At 45.5% G+C, this 6000-nt stretch overlaps 1 protein-coding gene across 2 annotated transcripts in view; it reads right to left on the bottom strand.

Annotated features, from left to right (window-relative positions):
* Positions 1 to 6000, bottom strand: part of LOC138973664 (glucose-6-phosphate exchanger SLC37A2-like) — a 60561-nt gene that overhangs the window by 4717 nt on the left and 49844 nt on the right. The window lies entirely within an intron of this gene.

Genomic DNA, 6000 nt, shown 5'->3' with positions numbered 1-6000 from the left:
TATGTTGGTAGTTATAAGGAATGGTTTTGAAAACGATTGATCAGAAAATTGAACTTTTAGTTGAGTTGTGAAAGACAGTCTATTTTTGACGTTGTGGGATCAAAAAGGGAAAGATTAAGAGTTGAAGTGGAAGCGTGATGTGACAGCCGAGACTATGTTGTTAAACCGTGTTGTACACAGTATTAGAAGAAAGTGTACTATGATAAAACATAAATTGTGGTAGATTTCCGGGAAAAGTATTAATTTCATAGTGAAGTCAGTCAGTAATCTGAGATGACAACATCTTGGATACGACAGGAAATCAAAATCGTTAATTTAGTCGCTATTGATAGTTCCGTAATAATTGCAGATGGAGGAGGATGCCGCGGTTTTCATGTTTTGGTCAGAGGTAGCGTGACCGAGAGAAAAGGCATGAGAAGAGGTTCGTACATCCTTTCCTTTGCTTATAGTTGAATTCAGTGAAGAACAAGATGGCATTAATGTGTTATTAATGTAGTGTTAGCTTTGTTAATGAGTTGCATTGAAAGAATTACGACAGACATTGTGAAGATTTGATGATAAAATCGCCATTTAAACTTGGTGAAAGGGAGTGAAGAAAATTACGTTCTAACACAGAGAAAGCAGGTAAGAGGTTGTAATACCTTGATGAACATACCCACTGTGAAACAGGCAGTAATGTACCCTGGGTGTGTGTGCTTTTGTGTTTACAGGGAGCAGACGTCGTTTGTAGACTACTCTTTCCTAAGGGGTTTTAGATTCAGATTTCAGTTTTAGATTCAGGTTTAGGTTTTAGTTTTAGATTCAGTTTTAGGTGCAGGTTTCGGTTTTAGATTCAGGTTTCAGTTTTAGATTCAGGTTTCAGTTTTAGGTTTAGGTTTAGGTTTAGTTTTATATTTTATTTTTTATTTTTTTATTTTAGATCTAGTTTTATTGTCTTACGGGGTTCTCTCGGTAATCATTATTTGTGACTGTTGTGAACGTCAAGTGTGCTCTCCCCGTATAGTGTAATCCAAACTTTAACCGGAAGTTGTGATGACATTGTCCATGGTAGGGATGTTTGTAATAGTTGGCATTGTGAAGAGGACAGTGTATTGAATTTTTTGATAAAAGGATGGTTGTGTGATCTGCTAGTATTGGGGTCAGTGAGTGCCCTGTGGATGTATGAGAATGATCTAGCATGGGATTAACCCTTTTGTCGCCTGACAGAGATATTGTACGCTCAGGCTGAAGCCCACCAATCCTCTGAGAACTCGTCTTGTCTGTACGTATGTGTATTAGCTGCCATTATATTAAGCAATAAAGTACAAAGTGACAACATTTATTGCGTGTCGTGGTGGTGAAAGCAGACGCGAGTTTGTGTTGCAATTGTTTCCTACGTTTGTTCTGTTTTGTGAAATTATTTTATATTATTATTTAGTTTCAATTGGCCAAGTCTTTCCCGGTTCTTGTCTTATTTTTCAACGGGGTCTCGAGACACGAGCCCACGGCAGGCCTTGGGTTAGAGCTCCCCCCAAGTAAATTTTGGGAGTTCAAAACTAGTTCCAACCACTCTTCTTGTATTTTTATCACATATTTGAGTGAGAGAGTGGAAGTTGATAAGTTCGATCCGTGCAAGTCTCGCAAGAGGACGTAGGAAATCCTCTTCCGGGCATAGTTCGTACGGAGAGAACGGGGCTAACTCAATAATGTGATTGGCACCTCCTTGTTTATCTTAGATTTTTACTTCGGTCTTATTTGACCCATTGTGACCTTTGTTGGACATATTTGGGAGGTTATTTGACCGTGTAAGGTCTTATTTGGCACCATCCGACGGGACCACCGTGTGGAGTTATATGTGAACTTGGCGAGCTTGGACCAATTGGAACATTGTTTGTGTTTTTTGTGTGTATATTTATGTGAGAGAACCCCTTAGGATAGGACTAGGATCGAACGACGAGAGCAACGGCAACGACTGCGGCAACGACATCTGGATCGGCTGGACGAGAGAAGGAAGAGGAACTTGGACTGCGGCGCGACGCAAGACCTGTGTCAATACTGTTTTGTGTACTTGTGTTGTGACCTTGACTTTGCGAATTGTGTGAAAGTGAATGAAAGGAGTTGCGAACCTCGGAACTGTTTGACGGAATAAAATAGATGTCAACCGAATTGGTAAACGTTGAAGGTCACGTTTTCGATTGCGTCTGTGACAATAAATCACCGTTTGCATTTATTTCCGAACTTGCGAGATCCTCCTCCGGAATTGTATTAGAAAGCTAATTGGTAGTTCGGGAGAACACAGTAAGATCACTTTCATGTGCGAATGTCACGTCACGCTTACATTTAAACAAGTAACTTTACAGGATGTGAAGTTGCTGGTGAAACAGGACAGTACTGATATAAAAGCTAGTGTCGTGCTGGGGAAAGATCTTTTGTGTAGATTGCAGGAATAAGGTTAATCAACATGACGGACAGGAAAGAGAGATACTACATCCTAGTGATGATGACTTAATGAGGAGGCTGAAGGAGTCTTTGAGGGAGGGTGAGGGTGCTTCGTATTTTCAGACACCAAGTGGAGGGTATACAAGAAGGGAAGAAGTACAGATGCTGGGGGCGGCTGATCACTACGAGAGGTTAGGGATTAGGATGGGACTGTCCGGGGTAGAGTTAGCACAATTTGTGGCTACAAACGAACGCCAAGATAGGGTGGCAAATGAGTCTACCATGGCGAACCTGGAAGCAAGTAGAGGAACATCGGCTAGAGTGCCAGTAGCAGTGTACCCATCCCCAAAGATAAAGTCATTCAAAGGAAAAGAGTCTGTAAGAGCGGGGTACGATGTAGAGGAGTTCGTCATGGAGATGAGGGCAATGCTAGCACAAAGGGATTTGGGATCGATGGAAGGACTGCAGGTGGTTCTGTCTTACGTTGAGGGTGATGCCAGACGTGAAGTAAAGAACGGGGGCAGGAGATGTTTTGGCGCAGATGATGTATTTGAGGTGTTGAACGAAGCCTATGGCGATAATCGGTCTCTGTCTACTCTTTTGAAAGAATTCTCAGAAAGGGAACAGTTACCCAGAGAAACGGTGAGAGAGTTTGCAACTGATTTGCATGAGAAGTTCGAGAGACTTGTGAAGAAGCAAGAAACAAGTGGCAGAGAGGTTTCTCGAGAAGAGTTACTGTGCGATCATTTCATTGAAGGGGTGAGAGACAAGGGTCTAGTTTTAGATCTGAAAAGGCAGTCGCAACAGCAGAGTCAGTCCTTCCGCACGCTAAGGCGTTTAGCCATTGATTGGGAGGAGACAATAGAGTCAGGATTGCCAAAGAATAGAGCCACTAGTCGCACAGTAAAAGCAAACTCGGTGGAGGTAGAGAGTAGGGACGATTGGAAAGAGGATCTAGACAGGTTGATCACCGGAGTCAAAGAAGGGTTGAAAGTGGCGTCAGAAGAGAAGTGTATCACAGGGCAGATTGGGGCACAGTGTAGTCTTAGTGGGGGGACCACCGAAACAGGCATAGAGGATGTTAGGCAACAGATGCACAAGATGACTAGGGATCTGGAAGAGTTGAAGGGTTGGTTGCGCAGGACAAATGTTTCAAGGAATGATGCGGCGGTGGACGAGGGAGGTGGACAGTCCAGGTTGTCGTCGACATTCAGACAGACATTTAGGCGAGGACCCAGGTCAACGAGGTTTCAGTATACTCCAGATGGAAAGCCGGTTAGGTTTCAGTACACTCCAGATGGAAAGCCAGTTTGTGCTAAGTGCAATTCTGCAGGGCATGTGTGGCGAAGGTGTCCAGGTGTGGCGACACAAGGGGAAGGTCCGTTAAACGACCAACCGTCCGCGTAGAGAGTCGTACGTCGGATGGTAAGAAAGGAGACTCCACCTTGGTTTCACGGATGGTAGGTGAGAAGACTATGGTCTTTGTGGAGGTAGATGGTACCAGATTAGAGTGTCTGTGGGACACAGGGTCACAGGTGACTATCATGAGCAAAAGATGGTTCGAGAAATATTTCGCGACCAAGAGTTTGGTTCGAAATACGCAGTTCATTCAATTGGTTGCGGCGAATGGGACTAGTATTCCCTACTTGGGATACGTGCTCTTGGATATCAAGGTGGGTGAACAGGTTCTCCAGAAATGTGGTGTGCTAGTGAGTGCAAGCGAGTCCTCGAAGAAAGGTGAGCCAGACCTTGTGCTGGGGACAAATGTGATAGAGAGGGCAAAAGATTTACCGAAGGGTTTGGAGTACCCAAAGGGCGGTAAGAGAAGTTGTCTGGGAAGAGTTCGACTACCGAAGTGCGGGGTACACGCAGCGGCGAGGTCGATAGTTTCAGTCATGGTGACGGGGAGTCAAGAAGTTCGGGATGATGAGGAGATAATCATAGAACCGTTGGTTACCAACAGCGGATTTATGATTCCGTGTACGGTGGTGAAGGGAAAGGGACCATGGCAGGTTCCGTTGTTCAACATAGGGGAGGAAGATTTGTTCTTGCAAGGAAAGACTCCAGTGGGATCTTTGCAGAAGGTTGCTCATGAAGTACGACAGGAAGTACAGGTGGAGGACTCCTCAGAGGGATTGGTTGTACACTGTGCTGCAGTATCGGCCAGTAAAGCATCAGAAGCAACAAGTACGTCTGGGTTGGTCAACAGGGAAGATGTGGACTGTAGCGATGAGGAGTTTGTGCAGTTGCAGTCACTGTTTCAAGAGTTTTCGGGTAGTCTGACACAAGATGACATGAGTTTAGGGTATACTGATAGAGTGAAACATCGTGTGTTGGATGACAACATACCGACAGCGCAAACGTTTCGCAGAATACCGCCGACTCAAATGGAGGAAGTCAAAAGTCATATACAAGATTTGTTGGAGAAAGGGATCATCCAGGAGAGCAGCAGTGAATACGCATCGCCGATAGTGTTAGTGAGAAAGAAACCGGCACCGGGCGCACTCAGAGGAGATTTACGTCTCTGTGTGGATTTCCGTGAAGTAAACAAGAAAACCAAGAAGGACAAGCATCCTATACCACGGATCGAGGAGTCTTTGGATGCGTTGCAAGGAGCCAAGTATTTTACCAGTTTGGACTTAGCTTCAGGGTACCACCAGGTGGCTATGGACGAGCGTGATCAGCACAAGACGGCTTTCATTACGCCTTTTGGTCTCTACGAATATAAGAGAATGCCTTTTGGTCTGGCCTCGGCCCCGGCCACGTTTCAGAGACTCATGAACTCATCGATGCATGACATGCTGTTCCAGATCCTGTTGGTGTATTTGGATGACATCTTGGTGTACAGCACAACATTCTCAGAACACTTGGAGAGACTGAGGAAGGTTTTGACACGACTGCGTGAACTGGGTCTAAAGTTGAACCCAAAGAAGTGCAAGTTTTGCCAGAGATCAGTTGAGTACTTGGGGTACACCGTGTCGGCGGAGGGTGTGGCAACAGACGCGAAGAAAATTGACGCGGTGAAGAAGTGGCCGAAGCCTACCACGTTGCGAGAGTTGCGTTCGTTTCTGGGGTTCTGTTCCTACTATCGACGTTTTGTGAAAGGTTTCGCTCAGTTGGCAGGGCCACTACACGGTGCTGTGGGAGAACTGTACGGCAAGGCGCAGCATAAACATGGAGGGAAGAAGACCCCTTTGGGAAAGACTTGGACGGATGAGTGTCAGCAGGCGTTTGAGGCTCTCAAGGAAGCGCTGACGACGGCGCCGGTGCTTGGTTTTGCAGACTACAACTTACCATTTATCCTAGAAACGGATGCAAGTCTCAAAGGATTGGGTGCAGTCCTGTCGCAGGAACAGGACGGGAAGAAGAGAGTCATAGCTTACGCCAGCAGAACCTTGAGGCCACCAGAGAAGAACATGACAAACTATAGCTCGATGAAGTTGGAACTTCTGGCATTGAAATGGGCTGTCACCGAGAAGTTTCGAGGGTATTTGTTGGGAGCAACTTTCGTGGCATTCACGGACAACAATCCGTTGAGTCACCTTGACAAGGCAAAACTTGGAGCAACAGAACAGCGTTGGG

This window comes from Littorina saxatilis, linkage group LG8 (genome assembly GCF_037325665.1).
Source record: "Littorina saxatilis isolate snail1 linkage group LG8, US_GU_Lsax_2.0, whole genome shotgun sequence".
NCBI lineage: Eukaryota > Metazoa > Mollusca > Gastropoda > Littorinimorpha > Littorinidae > Littorina > Littorina saxatilis.
The sequence above is the reverse complement of the archived record's forward strand: the minus strand, read 5'-3'. Positions and strand labels throughout refer to the sequence as shown.